Here is an 18,360-nt window from a genome sequence, read left to right on the forward strand (position 1 = left end):
CCCATAGTGTGGCAGTCAGTGAGGTATCTATCCTTCTGCACTTGGCTAGGAAACAGGCAGGCATGTGAATTAGTATTTACCTACCCCTCCCTCCCATCACCTCTTCCTGCTTCTTTGAAATTAGTAACATACCCACGGAGTTAATAAGGCGGCGGAGAATATAGGAAGAGAGCAAGCCCGGAATCCCGGCTTTCTCTTTAAGGAGAGCTCATAGTTTCACGGGAGTTCTTTTGTTGTTATTTGGCAGCATAAACGTTCCTGGTATCTGTAAAGTCCTTTGCAGATGGGCAGGGTTGTTAGAAAGGAGATCCTACCGGTGATTATCAGGCACGAGAATACAATTTCAGGGGCTTTGCTGGTGAGCTGTTCTTTGTTTGTGACTCTGAGAGGGTTTTTCCCACTGGATAGGACACGCCAGGGTGGGGGGAACTCAAACTTTTAATCGCTGGATGTAGCATAAAAGAAGGGCGTGGAAGGTAGACGGCAGTGAACTAAAGTCTCTTGGAGTTTGTTTGGGTGTATTTATTTTATTTTTATTTTTGCCTTACACGTTTTGTTTCCTATGGGGGGTGATCAGGATGCTACAGACTGAATTGTGGAGCTTTGCCAGAGATGTTCTTGACTTTTAGAAGCTCCGTTTGCCTGTGTTAGCTGTGCCACCAGAAGGCCTGGGGCTTGGAATGGGCTGAAATGTAACTGATGGTAATTGGACGTGAATTGGTTAAATACTTCAGGCTTTATGTGTGTGCTCAAATGATCATTAAGGGGCCAGTGGGAAGCCCACGTAACTAAGCCGTGGGCAGTGCCAACCATGAACTTTCTCCTGCAGTTCACACATGAAGGACTCTCAGGTGTGATATCCCTGCTCCAATTTGTCAAATAGATTGGACTTGATTTGGAGGGGGGGGGGGGGGCGGCGGGGGGGGATGTTGGTAGCCTGCCCACCTTGAAGGCATGGACTCTATTTCTTGAGGGATGATATTATTTTGTATCGCATTAGCCAGACTCCACAGTCTTCTTCATGGATAAATATGCGGAGAGTGAGCAAGGCGTGCCTGAGTGATCCATGCTGTCACCAGGACTCCTTGATGTGATTAGGCTTTGCAAATTCATGCTGTAGTTATCGCTCATTTATTCTGTCTCATCAAACAATGCCTGTTTGTGAGCCAGACCAGGCAGCAGACTTTCAATATTATATTAAAGATTGTTGCCTTTTTGCCTCTCCTTTTCCATCGCTCCAGGATTCGCCCTGCCCCTCCAAGGTCGACTCACGTTGCTTTTTGCCTTTGTGAGCATTTAGTTTGTGCTGCCGCTGCTGCTGCTGCTTAAAGAGACCAGCCCAGTGCCTTGAGTTTTAACTCTTTGGGGATTGGGAGGAGAATGCTGCCTGCCTTTCTTGAGGAAATGGCAAAGCAAGGACAAGTTTAAAATAAAGGGGGGGGGATTTGTAGTCATTTCTCATCCCCCCCCAAAGAAACAAAAACAACAAACTCAAGGGGTTGGCATGAAAAATCTCGGACATTCCATCCCTTTTACTCATGTGGCTAAATTTTTCCAAATGTTTCAAAATTCACGCTCTTGTTTTGGGTCCTTGTTTTCTACTAGGAAGTGTATTCAGAAAAGAAAAAGTTTAGATCGAAATGAATGGAAGAGTTGCTTTTCTGCTTGGGATTTCTTTTAACCGATTAGTAGCAGGAAATAATGTCACGCGCATTATATGAAAGATACAGGATGCTCCATGAGCCACGCTGGTGGAAACTGTGTGTGTGTGTGTGTATATGTGTGTGTGTGTGTGTGTGTGTGTGTGTGTGTGTGTGTGTGTGTGAGAGAGAGAGAGAGAGAGAGAGAGAGAGAGAGAGAGAGAGAGAGAGAGATTGGGGTAAAGGAGAAAGTGGAGTGGTGAGGGAAGAGAGGAGAGCTGTTTTGGGGTCCTATGTAGTTTCGTGTTATGTAGACAGGCGACATCTGGATCTTGTTACTTTCAAGCCAGTCAAAGCCATCAACTTCTGGAACATTTTTAAAGAAGTTCGATCCATTAGGCGACCTAAGCTGATATTTGGGGTAATCAGATCAGGATGGTAGGGAATATCAGATCAGCTACTTTGTCTATCACGGTAGTTCACATTGATGATTATGTTGTAAAATTTCGACAGTGCTGTGAAGTTGTCGAATGTTGTTACGGAGGCTCTGAAATGACAGGCATTAATAACATCCCTGGAAGCTGAAGAAGTGAAAACGTGCCCTGTTTTGAAACTTGGACACACGAGGAATGGGAGGAAGGGTCAATGTGCAGTTGCACTTTAAAAATGGAGATTTTTCTGCCAGCGTGAATACTATATAAAAAGTACTCTCATGCCCCAGGATAGCATAAGACCACTTGGTTATTTCAGTATCAGTTTTTGCCCTTTTCACACTTATATCTCAAAATATAACCTATAATAATTTTGAAGGACCTACATGCTGCTCTATTTATTTGTAAGTCTGGGTGAAATTCACAAAATCCTCTATGTTCTAGACTTGGCTTATAGTTCTAATCCTATTTTGAAATCATAGCTATTTAAAATGGTGCTTATATATGCAGAACACTTAGAGTTCATAGAATTAGAATTCTGTGGTTGACAACAAAGATTATACATACTCTGGTGATATAAGAACTTCAACTGTTCTTTAAATTCAGGTGTTTTTCACTAATCCACAAAAGCTATTTGTGGACATTATTTTTGGTGGAAAATCTTCATGGGATTTTAAAGAACTAAAATGCTTATTGTATTCATTCAGAAAATGCAAAAATGCTGAACCTTCTCTCTTTTTTTTTTTTTACTTAAATATGTGTGTTAGATATAGTTGCTATTTTCTTGTGATGAAACAAAATGAAAATGGGATTTTTAAATAAATGCAAATGTTTTCCTTTTCCTCAAATGTAACTAAGGTTTTTAAAAAATTGTGACATTTTCCTGCCTTCCCTGCTCCTATTTACCATTACATTAAAACCAATCTCTTAACTTTGTTGCTTAACTTTTTAAAAATAGAAATAAGATATTTATGCTTTTGCCCATTTGAATAATTTTCCAGGTGCTTAAAATGTTTTATTAGAAGAATTTACGTGTAAGTTAAATAAAATGAAAACCTAAGTGGCTGACTTATAGCAATATTCTTAGCTTACTCTCCCAGACCTCACATTAAAAGTTGCCCTTTGTAAATTTCCTTTTTGATCAAATTCTTTCCTACCAAGAAGAGCAAGTTTGGAAAAGAATATTGCTTTTGATTAAGGAGTAATGAAGAAATCTTGGTGACATGTCATAATATTTAAATAAGAGACATAACTGGATTAAAAAGCATGAGTTTCATCAAAAGAAATTTGCTATGGGGAATCCACCCAGAATAATCAGCAGATTTGAGAGAAAGGGGACCAAAAAAATTTGTTCATTAGCTAAGTGATAATTTACATAATGATGTTTGATTGAGTTGTAACCTAATATATCTCAGGAATTTTGTCACAGCCCATTCAAAGCAACCGACCTGTTGCTATTGCATTTTGAGATCCAGAGTGAATTTCAGTTTGAATTCGAGGTATTTTCTATGTGTGGTGGTGGGGCAGCCGGTGTTCTTGGAAAAACAAACTGGAAAAGCTAAAAAGGGTAAAACATGGTCACAGCCTAGTACATTGATATGTTGCAGATGACAAATAGCTATTTCTCTCCTATGCATGTGATATTTGGGAAACTTCAGTCATCTTCAAAAAACTTGAAGATTTGCATAAGCACACTCAGCAAAGCTGGTCTTTCTGCCTTTTCTACACCCTTACCAGTTCACTCTGTCTCTTCATGTGCAGGACACCCTCTCTAATCACATTGCTCTTACATCAGTCTACTGCCTTCCCATCTGCTTCCCGGGAAGATCTTGAAGCAGAGGTGCAGACTACGTACGGTTTCTCTGGCGGGTGATACTCAGATTGTGTTCAGAACCTGGTGTGAAGTTGGGGTCAGGTATAAGAAGTCATTCATCAACTGCACACTGATTCCAGGCTGAGTTTCCAACCATCTGCAGCCTGGATTGCCGCCCTTGTCTGCAAGTCTAACTGGAGCCCAATGGATTGTGCCATAGAAAGAGCAAACACTTGAGAACACAGGGCTGAGGAGCAGCACAGGAAGAGAGAGGCTCCTGGGGGGCAAGGGCTGTTCTTAAAGATGTGAATGTACAGATCCTTCAACAACAGAACAACCCTTAACACACTCCTTGCACATGAAAATGTAGAAAATCTTGCCGAGGGAGGGAATGAGTTTAGAGTTTCCTTAGTACTTCCTGCCCAGATTTGCATTGATAGCCAGAGTTGGGAACTTGCCAGTTTTAAAACAGCCTTGAAAACTCCCAAGTTCTGTTTCCCTTTGAAAGGCTGAAACATACAAAACTGGTTTTCTAAAAATCTTTCAGCAATTGAAATTTTAGGTACGACTCCAAATATTTCTTTCGCTCCAGGGGTGTAAGATGATAGCCTGCAACTATGATAAATCTTGTTTGTCTCATTTTAGAATGTATATGATGTTAATTGTTTTTAATAAGAGAAAAATCGTTATTTTTCTTCCTTCTTCCCCCCTCCCCCAAATCTTTATTATCATTGGGATTGTCTTATCTTTTCTGTAATGTGGTCATTGTTTTCACAACACTAAGTTTAGTGCCTGCTTAAAAGGAGTAGAAGTGTAAAAAGTTCATGTGTTTTTTTTTTAATGCAGAATAATTCCAAACTTAAAGGAAAACACCATGTTTGTTTCTTTTAATAGTATCTTTCTAACGCATTTTCCTTTCAGATTCTCTGAATTTGGAAAAAGAATAACTGAATTATAACTCGATATTATTTCCATGAAGTAATGACATCTATTTGAGGGGTGGCGGTTGGGGGGCGATGGGTAGGGAAGGAGTCAAAAGAAGAGAAGGGAGGATGTTAAGTTCATCCCAGGTCTCTCTGGCTCCAGGAATTCTGGCATGCTTCATTTTTGCACTAATATGATTTTACACAATTCTCTCTGACATTATCAGTCTTTTTGGCAGCGAGAGGGCTCAGTCACAATTATGTCCACGCCAAATCCTAAGAAAACCAGTCTTTTCCTTTAAAAGAAAATCTTTCATACTGTTGGACTTCTTCTTCGGAGTAAATGGTTGATGTTTATCCAAAATTGGCTTCGAGTACTACATTAAAATTGTGTTTTGTAACAGTCTCATAAGCCACAGCTGTATGTGATTAAATAGTGTAATATCAAAAGCATGTGAGAATAGACATTTTTATGCTATAGCTGTTGCACAGCAAGAGTGCAGATGGACCCTAAGGGAGACCAAGAGCAAAAATATATTCATGGGTTGTTGAGGATATAGGTTGCTCTTTTGTTTAGTAGTTGGAAAAATGCTGAGCCATTTTGGATATGGTTAAGAAATATACTTTCTTAAAGTGAAACCAGAAATATCAATACCCACTTTTATTTTAAGTGTCGTGTGCCATTTAACTAGAAAACACGTATTCACAGCGTGGGTCTGAAACTGATGCAAGTGGAAGGGCCAGAATTATTCCCATGGAACACACATTCAAAGAGCATAAGTGAATTTCTCAATTCTGTCTTGAAATTATAAATGTTTTTGCTCTGTGTTTCTTACTACTTTCTGTGGAACTATTGTAAGAAAAACTTCAGGCCATGTATGCCTTACCAAATGAGTGATAGATAATCAAAATCAGCAACTTAGAGCAAAAAGAGCAGCAGTATAACTCTTTGTGAAGATATTTGAAAATATGATTATCCATTTTTTATGAATACTGCTCTTTTATTTTCAGAGTTAAAAATTACATGGTAACACAGGGAGACACAGCTTCTGCTTCTATTTCTTTGGCAAAGATGCTATATAGTAAAAAGGTCTCTATTTCTTATGGGATGTTTTAACTATAGTTTCTTAAAATAATATTTGTTCATGAAAACTATCATCTTTATTTTTTTTTAGAGATTCTAAGTATAGGAATGTTAATACTAATAAAAATTTATTAGTAAGTCGTTGTTTTCAGTGTCTTGAAAAAGCCTATAGGGTTGGCTATTGGTTTTCAGATTTCAGACACTAAACAACAGTTTTAAAAAGGAAAAAAAGAAAAGAGAAGAAATGTTGGCTAGAGTCTGTTTGTTTGCGTTTTTAATTTTTCTTTTTCAAGTTAAGATTGGCAGAGAATTTGTTCACATTTAAAATTGTGCTTTTTCCCCCATGTAGATTTATTAGTCAGGAAATGCATACCATATGGAATCAGATATCTGGATAAAGTTTTGTAATTCAGAGCATCAATCTCTAACAGACATCCAATTTCAAGAGTATGGATAATAAATGATAAGACATGGATTCTGTTTTACTTTGGGGAAATTCTCTGATTTGTGTGTCAATGAGTTGGTTTCTAGGTCAGGTTCTCTGAGCTCTGATCCAGGCTGAGCATTTGTGACTCTCACTTTGAGATGGATGAGCCTGCTTTGATAGATTAGTGGTACAGGGAGATGACCTCCGTTTGTGCCATTGATGAGTTTTGTGCGGGTCCCTGATGCTTTCTACAGAGCAGATCAAATGCTGCTTTGTCGGCTCTGGTGATTTGACAAATTTAACCGTCTGCATCCTTCGCCACATCTAAATCCCATGCACCGAGAGAAACACATCCGTCACCTGGGAGTGGGTGGAGAACAGTTCCCAGGGGTGGGACAATGACAGGCATCAACTAATCATTATCATGGCTGGCCTTGTTGTAGTGGTAAGTTTTCTTTCCTTCAAGTGGGTAAAATTAGGGCTTACCAAAAAATTAATAGTGGCAGTGCGAGGCTAACTTTTCCTCATTCAGCGTTCTCTCTACAGGTGGTATAAGAGCTGAATATACATATGTTTGGCTAAACCAGTTGAGGTAATGAAGGAAATAGGCTTGCCTCATTAAGATCCTCTCAAGCCTAGTTTCATGAATGAATCTAGGAGCTTGTGTAGACATGGAAATAACAATTGATAGTAGTTTGCAAGACCTTCAAATTCCTGAATTTCTTGATAAGAGCCTTTAATGTATAGGAAAAAAATACTATAGTAACTATAGTATAATGGTATTGTAGAGGAAAATACTAACTTGTCCAGGACATATAAACAAGAGCATTATCTTTTCGTATTGTTCATGCTAGGTATGCTTCTGGTTCCCCACAAAGCTCCTGTTCGCTGAATTAATGGAAGTAAATGGAACCTTGAATTTAGCTTTTATGAATGATAAACAAATATAAAAAATAGACTAAATTACATACGCAGTCAAGGCAACCATGATAATGTCCTTTCCTGATGTGTGAATAGTAAAGTATAATAGAAGAAAAATAAAACATAATATTCTAGATATTGGCAGTAATCATTTTAGGAACTGATTTTTAATTTGTTTTGGAATTAGCTTCCCTATCATCATACTGTAGAGTTAAGAAATTTGATTATATGGCACTCAATATGCTAAAAGCAGATGATCTTTTGGTTATCACCTTCTTAACTGGTAGTTTTCAAGATGAATGCAGATCATGCATAGAATTTAATGAGGATTTTTGAGAAGCCTTCCTATTTTATCTAGTGTACTGCTGTCTATTTATCTTAGTTAAGTTGCTGATTGATGACAATTTAATGAAAAAGAAAATGGAAAACAGAATGCTAACTATCTGGTTTTCTGGAACTGGTTAGGATACCTTTAAAGCTTTTCTTATGTATGCACGTCATATTTAAAGCTTTTATCGATGCCTATAAACTCTCATGATGCCCCTTTTAAAACTTATAATTCACACAAATTGGATGGTAGCATCCTGAAAATAACTTGAAGCTAAGGTAGCTTAAAATTTAAGCAAATCTACTTTTAAACTCGCAAATATTTTGGAGTAGAAAAATTATTTGAAGAAGTGTGTATAAAACTGGGAATAAATTTTCAAATACTGTTTTCTGGGATATCTCTCTCAGTTTCTCTGTCTCAGCTTCTCTCTCTCTCTCTCTCTCTCTCTCTCTCTCTCTCTCTCTCTCTCTCTCTCTCTCCCCCTCCCACCCCCCCCCTCTCTCTCTCTCACACACACACACACACACACACACACACACACACACACACAAAACCATGTATGATAGTATTTTACATTTTTTCTTGAGAGATGAGGAAAGCACTTCTTTTTTATTAGTGCTAGTCTCTTGCAGGGTTGTGACAGCTCTTGGCGTTCATCCCCTAGGTCTCTAGTCCTTTGCACACCAATTCAGACTGCACTTGTAAACATAAGGATGTTGCGTTTTAATCTAAGGTAGGCATGGGATTTTGAAAACAATAACAGTTTGATGTTTATTTCTCACTTCCAAAAAGTTAACCGATGCCTTCAACTTTATTATTTAACTGTTAGGACAACTTGACTTCAGGTTAGCAATGGGACGTTTCCCCTTTCCAGATTGTTCTTGTCCTTATTTTTGTATTCAACTTCATTGATAAGCTAAAAAAGGTAAGAAAGAAGTCAAAGGCAGCAGGTCAATGAACATAGAAGAATTTTCCTCCAAGTTTAGTGACTTCTTTCAACAAAGGGAGAAGTTGAGGGTCATTGTAAAGCCTCCATATTTTCTGGATACTCTTGGAGGCCCACATCCGATAGAAATTCTAACAAGCTTATTAAAATGCACTTACATTCCACACATCAAGTTCAATTTTTTTTGGCAATAAAATATTAGAGGTTTTATAATTTTGCTGCTGAAACTCTCTGAGTGCAAGTAAATTCACTTATGTGTGCCTGTAAAGTTTGGGACATCATCTTGCATATGTGGGTGTTCTTGCAAAGTGAAAAAATACATAATCCACAGATCCTCTTGAAGAACAAAGAAAGGTTATCAGAGAACTGAATAGAACAATGCATAAAGTTGGCAATACATTATGTTCTGTAGACATGCAAACAAACATGTATTAATTTATGTTTCACAGTTTTCACTTCTGTTTGGAGGCAATACATTTTTCTCATCTCGTCTATGTTATTCTGGGTTCCTAAAGCAGCCAGAGTCTAAAAACTGGCCATCTCTCTACGTATTGTGGCATTTTGGCATTCAAGATATCTCTGTATTTTAGTAATCCCAAATTTCCGGGGCGGGGCCTGTGGTAGAACAGCAGAACGTATCGGAAAATGTCATTAACATTCTTTGGCTAAACTATGTCAAAAGTAGACACATTGGATTGACCTTTGGCAGCAAAAACAACTGAGAATTCCCGATCTGGGTGCCAGGTTTGCAGAATTTTTTCATTGTGCAACTGTTGGAATTGTTTACCAGTTGGAAAGAAAAAGAGGTTGAATGTAACAGGTGTTTCCCTGGGCTCCCAGCTTAGGGGTGCAAGCAGGAGGCAAATCAGTGGCACAGTATTTATTTTATGGCATAATCTTTCTTAATCCGTCTCTAAGTGGGTTCATTGGTTTATTACATGTATTAAAACTGCCACCTCCTGCCGATCCTCAGTGACCACGATTATTCACCTTGGATCATTTCTCTTGGTATCCAGAGGTCCCTCTCGGCGTTTCAGAATCTTTTGTGCTTCATAAATGTATACACACCTGGACCAGATCCAGTTGGGAATCCTGAAGATTCTACCTTTCCAGCCCTAACCCAAGCATGATGGCTTTCTTCAGTTTCATTGTTCTTCCAGTCGTTCAAGAAAAATCAGGATCCCATCTCCTCCTACCTTAATCAAGAAGAGTTTTCTCTGCCCTAACTGGTTTGGCTCAGTGGATAGAGCGTCAGCCTGTGGTCTGAAAGGTCCTGGGTTCGATTCCGGTCAAGGGCATATACCTTGGTTGCGGGCACCTCCCCAGTAGGAGGTGTGCAGGAGGCAGCTGATCCATATTTTTCTCTCATTGATGTTTCTAACTCTCTATCCTTCTCCCTTTCTCTCTGTAAAAAATCAATAATAAAAAATATATGTATATATATATTTTTTTAAAAGAAGAGTTTTCTCTGACCGTAGCACCAGGCATATGCTCATACCTGGAAATTAACTCCTTACCCCCATCTTGAAGGCAGAATTCTTCTAGTCACCCAATATTTTGATTTCATCTAATCACTCAATTTTTCTTCCCAATCCTCTAGCCAGATATCACTGAATTTCATCAACAGATTCAGTGAGTCAGCGTTGACTTACCTCTTTCATACATAAAACATACACACACACACACACACACATAGATACTTCTGGGAACTTTAAGGATTATTTCAGTGGTTCTGACTTTCTTAAAGGCTACATGACCACAGAGAAATATGGAAGAGCAAAGTGGTCTTAAGGAGACATATACTTGTTCTTTCCAGTTCTAATATAATTTTTTTCTGGTAATTGGTATCAAAAGGGATGAGTCTTACCAAAATAGGGGTGACTAAACATTTTCACATTCTTTCTAAAGTATAGTAGCTTTCCACGATCAGAAATATGTCAGTAATATTATGAAAGTTAGATATCTACTCTTTTTCCTGCTATTCTTGATTGAGTGATTCTGATTTTTACCCATATAATTTCACAATAATTGTTTAAACTATAGATAGCTATTCTAATGAACCTCAAACTTAGTGATGAGGCTGTCAATAGCATGGTAAATAAAAAAATTACATTTTTACAATTTTAATTAACAAGTGATTTGTCAGAGGCAAGCAGAAAGATAAAACAAAGATAAGTAAAAAACAAAAACAAAACAAAACAATTGGAAGCTAAAGTTATCAGGCTTTAATCTACTTTTGAAAATTTCTGGAATTTGACTTTTTGTCGTGTTTAGAAATAAGGCAAAGGTTAAGAGCTCCTTGACAAGGAGTAGATAGTTCACAAATTGAAGAACCATCATTGGGGAAAAATTATAATGTGAGTATAAAACGTGGTATGGAGAAGTCATATAGTTAAGGCTTTTGGTGTCTTGTGAAAAAAAAATTAATGCTTTTGAGGAGAAAGTAGTGCTTTTGTTGTGTTTAGTCACATGGCAGAGCGCTTAGTAACCTATAGCAGTTTCTTCTGTTGCTCTGACTGACCCATCACTAGTTCTTAGGGAGGACCTAGACCATTATGAAACATCTTGAAATTTCTGTATATGAAATGGTCACATACAATTCATGTATGTTCAAAAATATAATCATGAGTGAAGCTATATTTTTCTGTGTAGAAAGGATTGGCTTTAAAAAAAAGTACTGATTTCAGAGAGAGAGGGAGCGGGAGAGAGAGAGATAGAAACATCAATGAAGAGAGAGAATCACTGATTGGCTGCCTCCTGCACACCCCACACTGGGGATGGAGCCCGCAACCTGGGCATGTGCCCTGACCAGGAATCAAACTGCAACTTCCTGGTTCATAGGCTAATGCTCAACCACTGAGCCAGGTCGGCCAGGCAACAAAGTAGCTTTAAGAGGAGAAACCAACCGCATAAGTTGTAAAACCAGCAATCCTGTATTGGCATGAGAATTACACAATCCGAAGTACTAACCAGACAGCAGTGCTGTTTGGGCGCCACTATTGTGCTTAGGGATCCTTGAATTGAGGATATGTGGGCAGTCATGGTTAATGCTCTCTCAGCACATGCATATGTTAAAGTGTGGGACTGGGTGAAATGTCTAGATTTCAATATGGTTATCTGGGAGTTTAAGTTAATAGAGGTTCAAGAAAGGTAGCTATAGTTGCTATTACTTATGGCCCTTCTTTTTTTTTTTTGCCAAGTTCATTTTACACTCTCCATCCTCATTTCATTTAGAACGACTGTTTGAAATGACCTTGCTTTTACCTTGCATCTTCTGTATCTCCCTGCCTTTCCCACATTGTTCTTCCTGGGGAACAAAGTCATTTCTTTGTGTATCACAGCTCTTATCTCCCTTCTTTCTTGTTTACCCCCTTTCTCCTGCCCTCAAGCTTTCTCCTATGGATTTGACTCCTAAACTACTTCCTCTTCTTTGTTCTCTGAGCTTTTAGCCCCCTCTTAATGTTTTAGTTATTGCTTTTTTATTTTTTCCATTTCTTTTCAAGGTAGAATGAGATTGGGTTTCAACTTTCTCCCTATTTTTTTTTTTTTTTTTTGCTTGGTTGTAATGTTTATTTTTTGGCTCTTTGAACGTGCTTTACTCATCAGGATCATATTCGTGTCAGAGCTATTCTGTGAACCCCCTGAGGACCAGTACCACAGAGTCTTATCTTTTAGTGCCCTGCAGAATTCATTCGAGTGCCTGATGCAGACTGAGTGCAGAATGAAAGGTTTTCAGAATGCATTAATCTATTTTGTTCTCTGTACCTCATGTATTACTCCATTGCTAAAGTCAACGGTTTTAAACCAGAGTTGCTTAAGGTCATCTTCATCTCTGTGATGCTTTATATCAAAAGTCATTTGGTGTATCTTTCTTTATAGGTACAGATTGATGTAATCTTTCCCTGTTCAACCCCCACCCCCATCCCCCTCATCTCTGGCCAAAAAAGTGGGCTAGTGGGCTAGATACCCTAGAACTATTGGCTGGGGTTGTGTTACATGTCTAGCTAATGGGATATACTGTGATAGCAGAAGGTGAGCCAAGTTAGAAACTGCAATAGAATAAGGAGAGAAAAGGGAAGAACAGAAAAAGAAAAACTGCCAGTGTTGCATTCCAAGATGCTGGCGGGAGCTCAGGAACACATGCCAACTCAGGGAGGGACAGAAGTGGATTTCAAAGACAGTCTAAGTAGCTAGTATTTGGAACTTGGGGATGAGAGTAAGCAAGTAGGTCAGGGCTAAATGGTAGTGGTGGTGGTTTGGAGGCTATTCCTGAGCAATTGCCAAGAATATCAGCTTGTATATGTGGCTTCCTTTCTCGGGTTGGCAGAGAGTTGGGCATATAAGGAGGTGAACTTAGTTTAAGGAGCTAGGAGATGGGTTGAGTATTAGGCCCACATTTTTGTCTATTTTTCTTATTCAAGACAAAAGATCTTAAGTATCATAGTAATATATAAGCTACCCATGCCAGTACACAACAATATTGACATGTATTTTACTAACTCAACTTTTCGAAAAGACAACTTCAAAGTTCAGGTGAGAATGGCAAAATTTCCATTTCAGAAAGAGAATTCTATACAGTTCCCCTCTACAATTAAGCAGGTATAAAGATACACCTAAAGCATTTATGGGTGACATAAGATGGGGTTCTGAAGTAAACTTCAAAGCCTTTCTCACTAAGGAAAGTATGAAAAGAGTAACCCAGTTGTTGCTAAGCAAACAAACTATTTTTTTTTTAAAATTTGGGTACCTCTTGGTTTTTCCAACTTGTGCTGATATTTTTTTTAATTTTTTTTATGTTTGTTCCCTTATTTTGGCATTGTTTTCTCTATCATGTTCTTTTTTCCACATCAAATTTCTTATTACCATTTGTAGAAAATAGTTTATACATTTAATTCCACAACATTTAGTAAATTGTTCTATTCCAAAGTAATTCATACTAATTGTATATAGTAAAACAATTCAAGACATATAATGAAAATATTAATCATCTTCTTGAGCATGTCACATCATTCTGTCAAGAACTTTCATGAATACCAATGTTAATAATGAAGTCATATACGTCCTGTAGCATTTTTTATGTTCAAACAAACATACAATCAGATGTATGGCATATGAGATTATACTGAATAAGTTATTTTACTCATTTTTTTCAATGAAAAGGATACTTTGTGAATTCTCACCAGGACTTTAGACAAATATTTTTTTTATTGTCAGGATATTTGTTTCTAGTGTGTTTGCACCGTGTTTTATGTAAGCATTGCCCATTGATAGGCATGGTTTTTGTGGTTTTTTTTGCTATTGTTTTTCCATTTTAAATAATTCTATAATATATGTATAAGGTACTCATTTAAATATTGAAATTTAATCGATGATATTTAAGCAGGGTTGCTTTCTTTTAAATGCTAAACAATGCATTGATGAGCCCTGGCCAGTGTGGCTCATCCCATACACTGAAAGGTGGGGGTTTAATTCCTTGTTGGGGTACATCCTAAGTTGTAGGTTTGGTCCCTGCGTATGGGAGGCGACTGATCAATGTTTCTCTCTCTCCTTCTCTCTCTCTTAAAAAATATCAATAATAAATAAATAAACAAATAAAATAAAAAATAAAATTTTAGAGGAAAAGAAGAACAGTGCATTGATGAATTTCCTATTACACAGAGATGGACATCTCTGCTTGGATGCCGCACTGAGGGATTCTGTGTCCCACGGGATTGGCTTGCCATTTGTGTTATGGAAATAAGGGCAACAGTCTACTCCTTTTGGTGGAAGGAAATGAACTTCCTGATGGAGGTTGTGAGCTGAAAGGGAGCCCCCCGCATTTGGCAGAAGCAGAAATGTCTCGTTTCCTTTGTGATACCATCTTTGGGATCCCAACAGATGCCTGGGAGTCTGGGGTGCTACCATTTCATTGCTCCTCATCCATTGCCTGTGGGGTGCACTTCTGTTCCAGGTGGATTTTCTTTGTCTGTCACCTATTCCAAGTTGAAAGAGCAACAACAGGCAAGGACAGCATTAGGCAGCCAGGAGCTTCCTAATTAATTGTCCAGATCAACTGTTTTGTCCCAAGGGTTTGGGCATCAGAAATTTTCTTTTTACATGATCTTGGGAATGCTGCAAACTTACAGTTTATGAGAACCCTCACCCATTGGATTGTTTGTTGCTACAAGACCATAGAGCTAATGTCATGGTATATTAATTGAGCTTAAAAAAAGTGATGCTGTAACATCTAATGAACTTAGGTGAAATCTGATTTTATTTCTTTTCTCTCCTGTGCTTGTTCTGTTTCTCATTACCCATATCAGTTTTAATTAAAATCAAAACATGGAAGAAAAAACAACAAAAGTTTACCTACAGAAGGTGTTATGCCGCAAGATATAGAAATATTTACTGACTAAGATCTGTCTAGAAGACAGTGGATCATAAACAGTTTACTCTTTCTTTAAGAAAAAGTAGATCAAGGACATGTAATTCTAACACTTAATTCTCTTTTGTATGTTCACACTTTTTTAGAACTTAATCACATCATTCAAAGTTTGATGGCCATGTCCCATACACTGTTTTGGAAACTCAAGGACATTTCCTAAACATGGACCATCAAGGGTGAGATGGGATAGGGATATTAATTCAGCACCTCAGAGACAATTAAGAATTTTCTCTTTTCAGAACTGGAATACTCACCACTTTTTCCCATGCTTACACATCAGTAGTCTATTATACTTCATATGTATTTGGTATAAGTAGAATCATTTTAACAAAGTCTGGAAAAGGAATGAAAACAGCCCTTTGATTATGTGAAAGGACTCTCAGTGTATTAACAATGGTTTTTGGAGGCACGATTTTTTTTTATTCTAAAACTTGCTTGAATACCATTTCCCCAGGTGTTTCCTTACCTTTCTATATTTCAGTTTCCTGCCATTTCTTCCTATCACAAGAATATTTAGTGATTTTATACGAACATCTTGACAATCAATGTTAGTCTAGTAGTAATGTGTTTCAATGTTCTCCGAAGAATACCAATATATTAACATATTATGAAGATGATAAAATATAAATAAGGACCATCAACTCCAAGAGATAGTTATTAGTGATAATGGTAAGGAGAAGGTGACTGAAAAGCCTGCAATTGACTTGATACATGAATATAATAGAGCACCAATCCCTGTGATAGCTTAGATCAATGCTATTCATTGAAACATTTCTCTGAGCTTCCATTATGTTTCTCTGGCATCCGTCTCTGCAATCAGCTGGACTGAAATCATGTAGAGAGCTTTGCTTTCAATATTTCTTATACTTCCTGCATGATTTTTTTTATTGTTGCTTTGATTGGAAAGCAATGCAAGTCTGTCTCAGTGTTCTATAGAGCTCTCATCCTGGAGTCTGAGATAAATCTATTGGGAAATTGTCTGGTTTTTACATTGCTATATTTCACAGTACTTACACTTTCCTCATTTAAGTTCCCATGATGCCTTTTGTCCCCTAAAGTAACTAACTTGTGGAGGTAAAGAGTGTCATCCTTGCAGCCAGTGTAGGGAGTGTCAGATCTTGGGTCCCTAGAGATAGTCCTCGAGATTAAAAATGTTTTGAGCCCTACCTGTTTGGCTCAGTAGATAGAGCATTGGCCTGTAGACCAAAGGGTGCTTGGTTCAATTCCCATCAAGGGCATGTACCTTGGTTGCAGGCTCCTCCCCTGCCTGGGCCCTGGTTGGGGTGCATGCAGGAAGCAAAAAAATGTTTTGAGTAAGGCCAGCACTGGCTCTGGGTATGGTATTGTTTTTTGTTTGTTCCTTTGTTTATTGTTAATCCTCACCCAAGGATATTTTGATCATTGACTTTTAGAAAGAGTGAAGGGAGAGAGGCCGAGAGAGAGAGAGAAAGAAAGAGAAACACTAACGTCAGAGAGACATATTGACAAATCCATTGGTTGCCTCCACCAATGCACACACCCCAATCAGGGCCTGGGATAGAACCTGCAACCTTTGACTGGGAATCAGACTGGTAACCCTTTGGTGGGCAGGCCGGTGCTTTTAAGAACTGAGGCATGCTTGCCAGGCAGTATTGGGTTTTATCTAGGTAATTTTTTAGATTATTCACTGGGGAATGAAGGAATTAAGTTTTGTTTTATTTTCTCTAGCTTACAGTAAGCTTTCAAGTATCCCTTAAGCATGCTCACATGTAACATTGCTAAGCTTTGATTTTACCTTTTTGTTAATCTTCTTCCAATTATAGCAGCTACTCTCACAAGCTCCTCATCCTCAAAGCACAAGGGTTATCTTAAAGGTCTCCAAGCTGTGTGATTCTCAGTAGTTGCCCAGCATATAGTAGGTGCTTAATAAATAGCAATTGGTTATATGGAAGCTGCTCTTCCATATCCTGAATTCTAATAACACGTTCTGATAAATACCCTTTGGACACTGAACCATTTTTTCTTCCCTTCGCTATCTGCCATTGGCTCAAAGAGAAAATAATCCTTGCCATCTTTCTCTTTGTACAATGTTGACTTGAACACCATTCTAGTTGGCATCGACTGAGTGAATAATCAATGGTCTCGCTCCCTAAACATCCTTTAATTGATTTTATAACTTTCAGGAAAATTTAATGAAACCTACTTTATACTTACCTGTGTTTCTCTTATAGTTTTCTTTATAACCCTTTAATTTCAAAGTAATATTTCACTTTCAATTTTAATGATACAAAAAAACTAGGGACAACATTAAAGGCGAAATTTTCTCAAGGCGTTTGGCAATTTTCTCTCTCTAAAGTATTTGCTTTCTTCTTGCTTATTCACATGTAAACTCTCAATCCAACATTAACTTAACAAAAAAATTAAGTATCTTTTCCCATACCTTTGCATGCAATTGTCTGAAGACATTCTGGGAAATAAAGTGTTTTCAGTGTTTGTGCAACATTGAATGATAATACCGTTTAGTCCAGTACTGTGCTCACTTATATCATATTTTGTAGTTATTAAGAAGGGATTTGGAACCTGGAATCTCAGAATGTGAAATAAAGTGTATCAATCAATTCATGTCTGTGAAGGTCTCCCTGAGGTCAGCCCTGTATGGGGCCCATTGGAGAAGACAGAGGAGGTTATAATGTGACTCTTGCTCTTCAGAAATTGGTAATGTATTTGAGGAAGCAGAGATGACACATGGAACAAAGGGAAGTAGTTAAATGCTAAGTTGTGTGACATTAACTTGGAGGATGAGGAGGGACAAGAAGGGATGAGGCTGTTTGGGCAAGAGGAGCCCTTGCAGTGGTTCTCAACCTGTGGGTCACGACCCCTTTGGCGGTTGAACGACCCTTTCACAGGGGTCGCCTAAGACCATCCTGCATATCAGATATTTACATTACGATTCATAACAGTAGCAACATTACAGTTATGAACTAGTAACGAAAATAATGTTATGGTTGGTTCACAACATGAGGAACTGTATTTAAAGGGCCCGCAGGTTGAAAATCACTGCCTTAAGGAAACAGGACTCTTGGGTCCTTTTTTGAGGTAGACAGAGGACTCGGGCATTTGGCATACTGGCTAAGTCAGGGAGCGATGGGAGGGTATTCCTGCCGGAATAAGAGTAGCAACATAACATAAGCCTGAAGTTGGAATTCTGGGGAGATAAGATAATGAGAAAACAGACATAGCTGGAAGAGAGAACTAGGCGGAGAGGGAATAGGTTGGATAGCCAGAGTGCAGCAATTACTAAAAGGCCTTAAGAGGTCAGAAAAGAAAAGAAAAAAAAGAAGAAGAAGAAAAAAAAGAAGAGTAATGGTTTAATCTTTGTGCTGGGAGTGGTTTTCTAAGCTTCATTCCAAAGGCATAAACCATAAATGAAAGGAATGATAGATT

General features: G+C 38.1%; 1 protein-coding gene across 12 annotated transcripts in view; it reads left to right on the forward strand.

Annotated features, from left to right (window-relative positions):
- Positions 1-18,360, forward strand: part of RBMS3 (RNA binding motif single stranded interacting protein 3) — a 621,282-nt gene that overhangs the window by 700 nt on the left and 602,222 nt on the right. The gene's annotated exons all lie outside the window — the stretch shown is intronic.

Source organism: Myotis daubentonii, chromosome 14 (assembly GCF_963259705.1).
Source record: "Myotis daubentonii chromosome 14, mMyoDau2.1, whole genome shotgun sequence".
Classification (NCBI taxonomy): domain Eukaryota; kingdom Metazoa; phylum Chordata; class Mammalia; order Chiroptera; family Vespertilionidae; genus Myotis; species Myotis daubentonii.